This window comes from Thermobia domestica, chromosome 11 (assembly GCF_964235325.1).
Source record: "Thermobia domestica chromosome 11, izTheDome1.hap1.1, whole genome shotgun sequence".
Classification (NCBI taxonomy): Eukaryota; Metazoa; Arthropoda; class Insecta; order Zygentoma; family Lepismatidae; genus Thermobia; species Thermobia domestica.
The window spans coordinates 66,577,609-66,585,092 of NC_137464.1; positions in this window are offsets into that span (position 1 = coordinate 66,577,609).

The following is a 7,484-nucleotide window of genomic DNA, read 5'->3' on the forward strand; positions in this document are numbered from 1 at the left end:
TCAACAAGGAGCTATGCTGTTAATTTTTTTATTTCGTTTTGCAATATGAACTGGCCCTTATTTGTTATAAATTTCCTGAGTTTTCCAGACGGAATTGTCTTCCAATAAGGAAATAATAGGTCATCTAAAGCTCAATAAATCCATTTCAACTGGAATACAAAATTATTTGCAATGTCGTATAATATTGGTAACGTTATGTTCAAAAATCACTTACAGTTGACATAGAAACCAAGGAACACTACTAGCATCTCTCGTATTTTTGGGAGAATTAGTTTTAATGAGCAGCTTTTCCCTCTTTCTACCTTTGATTTATTGACCTTTGAAAACAACAGTAATAGATGTTCTTCTCGTACAAGGTTTTTAAGAGATGAAGAAAATATTATATCGTGTGCCCAATATAAACGTAAATAGGAGCCCAAAGGTAAGGAACACCCGAAAATGAGACTGCTTCAATGTGGCCGAATTCCAAGATAGATAGATAATCAATTTACACGGTAGCATGTAATGCATGTCTTGATCAATGAGAAAATGAAACTTCTACAAAACTAAGGTCAAGTTGGGCAAATGGCCAATTTTAGGGTTACCATATTCTGAAATGTCAAAATATGAGCATACTTCTACGTGTACTGCCCTCCTTACTTGGGTAATATGCGGAAAGCTTATACTAAACACAATAGTAAGAAGTAGAGTCCCGGTGTGACTAGATTTAGCCATGTTCAAGACAACGAAACAATTTGATCAGGAAATGTATGTGGATGGAAATTTTAACTCTCAAAATGCGGACATGTCTGTAAAAATGCTAATGTATGGTAACGTTACCCAACGTACTTAGAGATGTGGGCAAATTAAGTTTTATTTCTGTAATATAAAATCTGTGGTAGTTTCCATTAAGTTTCTTGGAGTTTAATTAGTATAAAAGTGCGGAGCTTTTTTTTTTTCTTTTAAAATAGTATCCGAAGTTGTGACTATAACTGCAAAGGCAGTTATTTATACATATGCAGTAATTTATATTATACATGAAATATGATGATAATGTATTTGAAATTTGTTTCAGGTGGAAAGAAAAGACAAAGAACAGTTACCGGATACAGATATAGTGATTATAGCTACATAAAAATCTGCTCCTAGAAACGCTTTAGTAAATACCGTTGTTCAATATAGATTTTCTAATGGAGTTATGAATAACCATTTTTGGACAATTTTAGAGTGCTAAACATGAAAATAGCACTGAAAAAGCGAGATTAGTTTTTGTTTTGAATTGTCGCGGAGAAAAGGGTGAATCTAAAAATTACACTATTCTCCAAACTTTAGTAGGTATTGTGTAACGGAGACATAAGCAGACATTATTGGATAAGGGTGCTGAAGACGAAAATGGCAAAGGGGTTTCCAGTTTTGATGTTACAGAGAAAAGGGAGGAAATGGAAATAATGGAAGGTTTATGTATTTTTCCGACTTTCATGTGGGAGCTTCACAAATCTGCACATTTTTCAAAGCCAAGCATATTATAGCCTTTGTATTATTTTTATATGTTTTGTATGCCACTTTATTCAAAAAAGTTATAATAATAATAATAATAATAATAATAATAATAATAATAATAATAATAATAATAATAAAGTGACATTCGCTTTCGTATACTCTAAAAGTATCTTTATTCAATAGAGATAGTTCGCTTCTAATTGCTTACAACTGTCTATCCATGAACGGGGGAAAAGCTAATGTAAAAGAAGAATGGATTTTTCTCATTGTTTTTATTTCTTTTTTTTTCTGCTATCAGCAAAGAAAACGTACTCCAACGCCTCCTCACTGAAATGCCATAAATATGTCATTCTTGAAAAGGGTCTCCTCGCAGCTGTGGACAATGTTCAACCTCAAAGTAACCCTCCGCAACCTGCTAGAAGAGAGAACCAAGTGTCGTCAATGCGTTGTTGCGAATCTTCACATGATAAACAAGGGGGGAATGAATAACTTAATTGGAGGCTTTTAGTAAAATTATAAGCTCATATAAGGAATCCTTTATTATTGACCTGACTCCATGCAAATTTTTGTATGGATTTGTTCATTGCTTACTGAGAAAAATTCGAAAAAAGTTCCAATGTTATTAGATAGGGGAAAACTCGACTTGACAAAGAGGTAGCAACAGCCTTAAGGAATTTCTTGGAGTTTTGAATAGAAACCGGGCCACTGCGGAGAAGCAGGTAGAAGGAGACATACGAAGAGAATCCTCCAGAAACGAACTTTGAATGGCATGTGCATGCACACGGCTCCTATAATGGAGGCAGGAAGAGCAAGAGGTCATGTGCGACATTGTAACTGACGTAATTTTACATTTATTAACTTAGAGCAATAATTGTGTTTGCATCATGTTAAAAATATTGCACAGGAAGTACTAGACCAAATATGATGATCCTCTTGTTATTATCTTCTTAGTTCTAACCAATTATATACTTTTTATTATCCAGATAGGATAGCCGTCTGGAGGGAATAGGAGTAGCGTGGGCATGCTATATGGAGGTAGAACTTAATACTACTCCGCGCCAAAACAGGAAACTGTTGGACACATCAGGGAAAGTAACATGTTTACTCTCTGTAATTTAATCTTGATATTCAAAATATTTATAGATGCATAAAATAAGGGACACACATGGACCACCATTTTGTAACAATTGTTTGACTGTATACTATAAAAATCACTCGTAGGGATAAGGCTATCATTGGTATGGAGTAAGGTGGCTCAGTGGTAGAGTACTCACCTCTATAGAGAGAGTTCCCTGGTTCGATCCTAGGTCAACTGAGTTTTGTTGAGCGGCACCGTGTCCGTGGTTTTCTCGGGGCTCTCCCGTTTCATCTCACAGTTTCAATCAGCCATTTTTCATAATCATTCAGTTTTTAATAATTATTCTTTTTTTTTAAGCCTAAAGGCCAAACCATGAGACATTAAATTGAAATTTCGTTTTATTTTCCTATCATGGAAGTCAAAGTTGGTGCAAAATAATTTATTCATCTGGATATGGAATTCTCACATTATTCCTTACAATTTACGTTCGTCCCAGAAACCACAAATCGAACGGGACGGTCCTGAATACTGTGTTCCCATTCCTTTATAAAATACATAGCAGTGAAGATTTTACATACTGTTTGTGCCTTCGATATTCTTTTGTATGGTATCATTGTTGTGTGAGGGAACGTTGACTAGTAGTGGCCGATGGCAACAGTAGATTAATTTCAGGTGTTCAGCTTAGGATCATGAGGTAAAATCTATTGCGAGTTAAATTTCTTCTGAAGAGTTAGGGAGTATTAAACTCTTCTCGATATTCCTTTAATCCTGTCACAGTCTAGTCTGGTAGCCATAAAAAAAATTGAAAGAAAAGAGTTCTTAAACAAAGTGGTAGAGCGTTATTTTCTTATGTGAGGGGTTCCTGGGTCGATCCTCCACACTAGAGTTAGTGATAGACAAGATCGAACCCGTAGGTCTTCTCGGGATTGGCCCGTTAAAATAAATAAAATAAATAAACCGTTAAAATAAACCATTTCCGGTACGACCAATGATCACCATAGAACAAAAATGGTAATAAATAGTGAAATGCGGTTTTCTGAAATCGATTAAGTTTTCTAAGAACATATTTCATCTCCAGTTTGAACTCTCTACTAAAACCAGAAGTGGTTCAAATTTGGTACAACTTCAAGTTTCATATTCATCTATAAGACATAAAACGGTATAAGATAAAGAAGCGATTTTCTCCAACTGATAAATGCCCGGTTGCACCAACCGAAGATTAAGATAGGATAAGATAATCCATTGATTATGTTTATCTTTGGATAAGAATCTTACATCGTTGCACCAACAGTTTGTGAGAAAGTATTAACTTATCCACGAGTAATCGGAAGCTGTATAAAACTATGACGTTTATGACATAACGTCATGCAATATACTGCATTTGATTGGCTAAAACACTGCAGTAACAACTGAAAACTGATTCGCGTAGCATGTGGTAACTTTTGTACTAGATATGGGAAGGAAGCGAGTAAAGTTGACTGCTCGGGAAGGCAAATATGTTTTAATGCTTTTTTACAAACATATCCTTTAACAAAAAAATAAAAAATCATATCGAATACTAAAAAGGAAGCTGTTTCTGATATTCCAAAATATATATAGGAGCGCTTCTTTTTGGGTGGGGTGATAAGCGGGATGGCGTGGAAGATCCGCCGGCGAGAGCTCATGTAGTTCGGATCTTACATTAAGCTTTAGGACCGCATCTTATATAGCCTCCCTGCTGAAAGAGATGCTAAACTCCAAACCAAATCAAATATAGATATATAGGGTCCAAATATTAAATTAAAAAAAAAAGCTGTTCTAGCAGATCAAACTCCTTTACCCGCCTGTTAAGCGACATTTTCACGACGTTATCAAGGATTAATCTCCCGTTTTCAATGGCTAATCTTAATTCGACGATTTGGCAATATAAAATCAGATCAGTGTTGGTGCAACACATTATCCTCACTTCGATTATTAACTTTAGTTTAATCCATATCCTCGGTTGGTGCAACCGGGCATAAGTGTCTCAAGAACAGCTTCCACCTCATTTGTTAATCTTCAATTAAAACCTGCAGTGGTAGAAATTAACCACTTCCGGTTTCAATATTCATTTCCATAGGACACGAATGGTAACAGATAGCAAGCAGCGTTTTTTTAAATCAATTCAGCGTCTGAAGAAACTATATCATCTATAAATGTATATCTGTACTATAAAAGGTGGTAGCACAAATTTACTACTTTCCGGTGTCAATATCGATCTGCGTAGAGAAAATGCAATAAGATATAGCTACAAACGTATCTTTGCATTCAATTTAGCATTCAAAAAATATTTGTTGTCTTCTGTCTTAAGCCTCTATTCAAACCAGACGTGGTTGCGGTTTTAACATTAATAGCTGTAGAGTTTAAAAACTGTAATAGATAGCAACAAGCAATCTTCCCAAGAATATATTAATTGTCCCAAGAATATATTCCCTCTCTTATATCTGAACTCAAACTCGAAGTGGTAGAAATCTACAGCCATTTTCGGTTTCAATATCGAGAAAATATAGCAATATACAAACTCCTTCAAGTGGTGTAAACGTGGCACTATTGACTGATTAATCAATAGTTTCTTCTTAGATTTAACTTCAATCAGCTTTATATATATTAATTTTGTCAAAGATGTTCAGGTTTCTTAACACAGATATGAATTTGATTTCTCCATTAAAAGAATCGAACTTGATTAGAATTTTCCACTAAAAGTCTTAAAATGTTGACATGAAATATTATTATTATTATTATTATTATTATTATTATTATTATTATTATTATTATTATTATTATTATTATTATTATTATTATTATTATTATTATTATTATTATTATTATTACTATTATTACTGTCAGTACAACAGAAATTATTTCCATCATTTGATACTTGTGGTATTTAATGTGTTGCAAAATTTAACCTATGCCCCTCTGTTTGAAAAAGAAACATGTGCATGGTAGAAACAATAATGATCAAAATGGCATTTTGCTTGATTAAACATAGATTATAGTTTAATTTTAGCTTTATTTGTTGCAGATTCTAAAATATAAATTATTTAAAATATATTTTGACTGGCTACGTGTATTTTTTCGGTTATATTTTTTCTTGTTAAAGATGAAACTTATCACGCTAGTTTAATAAATTTGATTATACTGTACGGTAAATGTTTGTTTCATTTGCGTTAAAAATAAACAGACCCAGCTTTCCAGATGTAACAGTTATAGTAATTTGTAACATTTTTATGTATGAAAATTTGTTCTGTATGTTTGATAATTTTTTCCGTTAAGCAGATAATCACAAATATTTTTAATAGTACATTCTCATGCAATTATCAATAAATCGCCACCTTTTGCATTTGTTTTCATAATTTGTTGGAGATGTATAGTCAATTTTATATGTAAATTATTAGTTAATATTTAATTTAATCTAATTTTATATCTGAGACAAGGATACTTTAATATTTATCTTACTGTTAGGAGTTGATCGCTAATAATAACGTTTGGAGTAATTATCGCACAACATGCAGTCATAAACATGGCAAGTCAAAACATAGCGATCTGATTATTAAAAAATATTTAGCAGAAAGTAAAACAATGTGAATTTCTGACTTTGAGGTTTGTAACCAAAATATTGTTGAATTTCTTGTTATTCTTCTGCAATAAAATTTCGAAAGGTAACTTGCGCAATTCCTGTTTTTAGTGATTCTGAATCATGTGCTGCAATATCGAATAGCTATTATTTGCAGAATTTTAATAAGAAAACATTTACGTTTATTTTGATCTACTATGTATGTAATTTATATCAAATAGTGGATTTGTGGAGGGTTATCTTTTTCATTTATTTCTTCATTAAAAAAAAAAAAAAAAAAAAAAAAAACTTCTGCAGATCGTGAATCAAATCGCCGTTTAGTTTACTAACAAGTAGACCTCACCACTTCGCCTCTCGGATAGCACAATAAAACAAATTCTAATATATAGTAGTGTTGAATATAAAATATTGACTCAAATTTTAGCTGCTAATGGCCACTAGAAGTATGGGAAAATCAGATCGAGTTGTGAATGGGGGGAAGCAAAGTACAATACAATGCAGTACATCAAAGGCCCATTTTATCCTAAACAGATGCGGGACAATAGTTCTGATGTCAACTATGTAAATCGGGTTAGTATATCTGTATTTTGTGGCACTTTCGGATCATGGCCTCCATCTTGAAATCTGCCATATTGGATCGACGTCAACTTTTTCAAATGAAAATGGTGTGTGTAGGGTATAAAATAACAACGTATTTTCGAACAACATAATACACTAATCAGTTTGTTCATATCTGGAGCGGTTTACAACTTACTGTACAATGTTGCCACACTTGGTACAATTGTATTAAATTCAGCCCTTTTTGTCATTTATCGGCCCGTTGGTACCACGCTGGCATTTTCAGCCCTCTTTGTGAAAAAGTTGGTACAATTCTACTCAATTCAGCACCATTTAACATATTCTTGTCACATTTTCAAAAATGTCAGTAAGACTTTTCCTACATCTCACGTTACTCATACCATTGTGACTTAAAATTATTAATAATGAGTTCTGATGTCTTTCAGGGAAGGTTCTAGGACCCTGGACCGGTTTTACATTTTCTACAAATGTCAGTTTACTTATCTTATATTCTCCTTACAGTCTATCCTCCTCCTTCGGTCATGAAATAAGCGAGAACAAGGTGCAATAATTATATTTTATTATTTTATATTAATATACTGCTTACACACAAACTCGGAAATTATTGATTTGTTCCTCGTTTTATATATATATTTTTTCATATATGGCCAGAATGCCGTTTTGGTTTATTTCACTTTGAGATAAAGGCGCGTTTGATTTCCTTACAATACATACCGAAGATGATAACCATTTTCCCAGTGGCGGATTTAACTT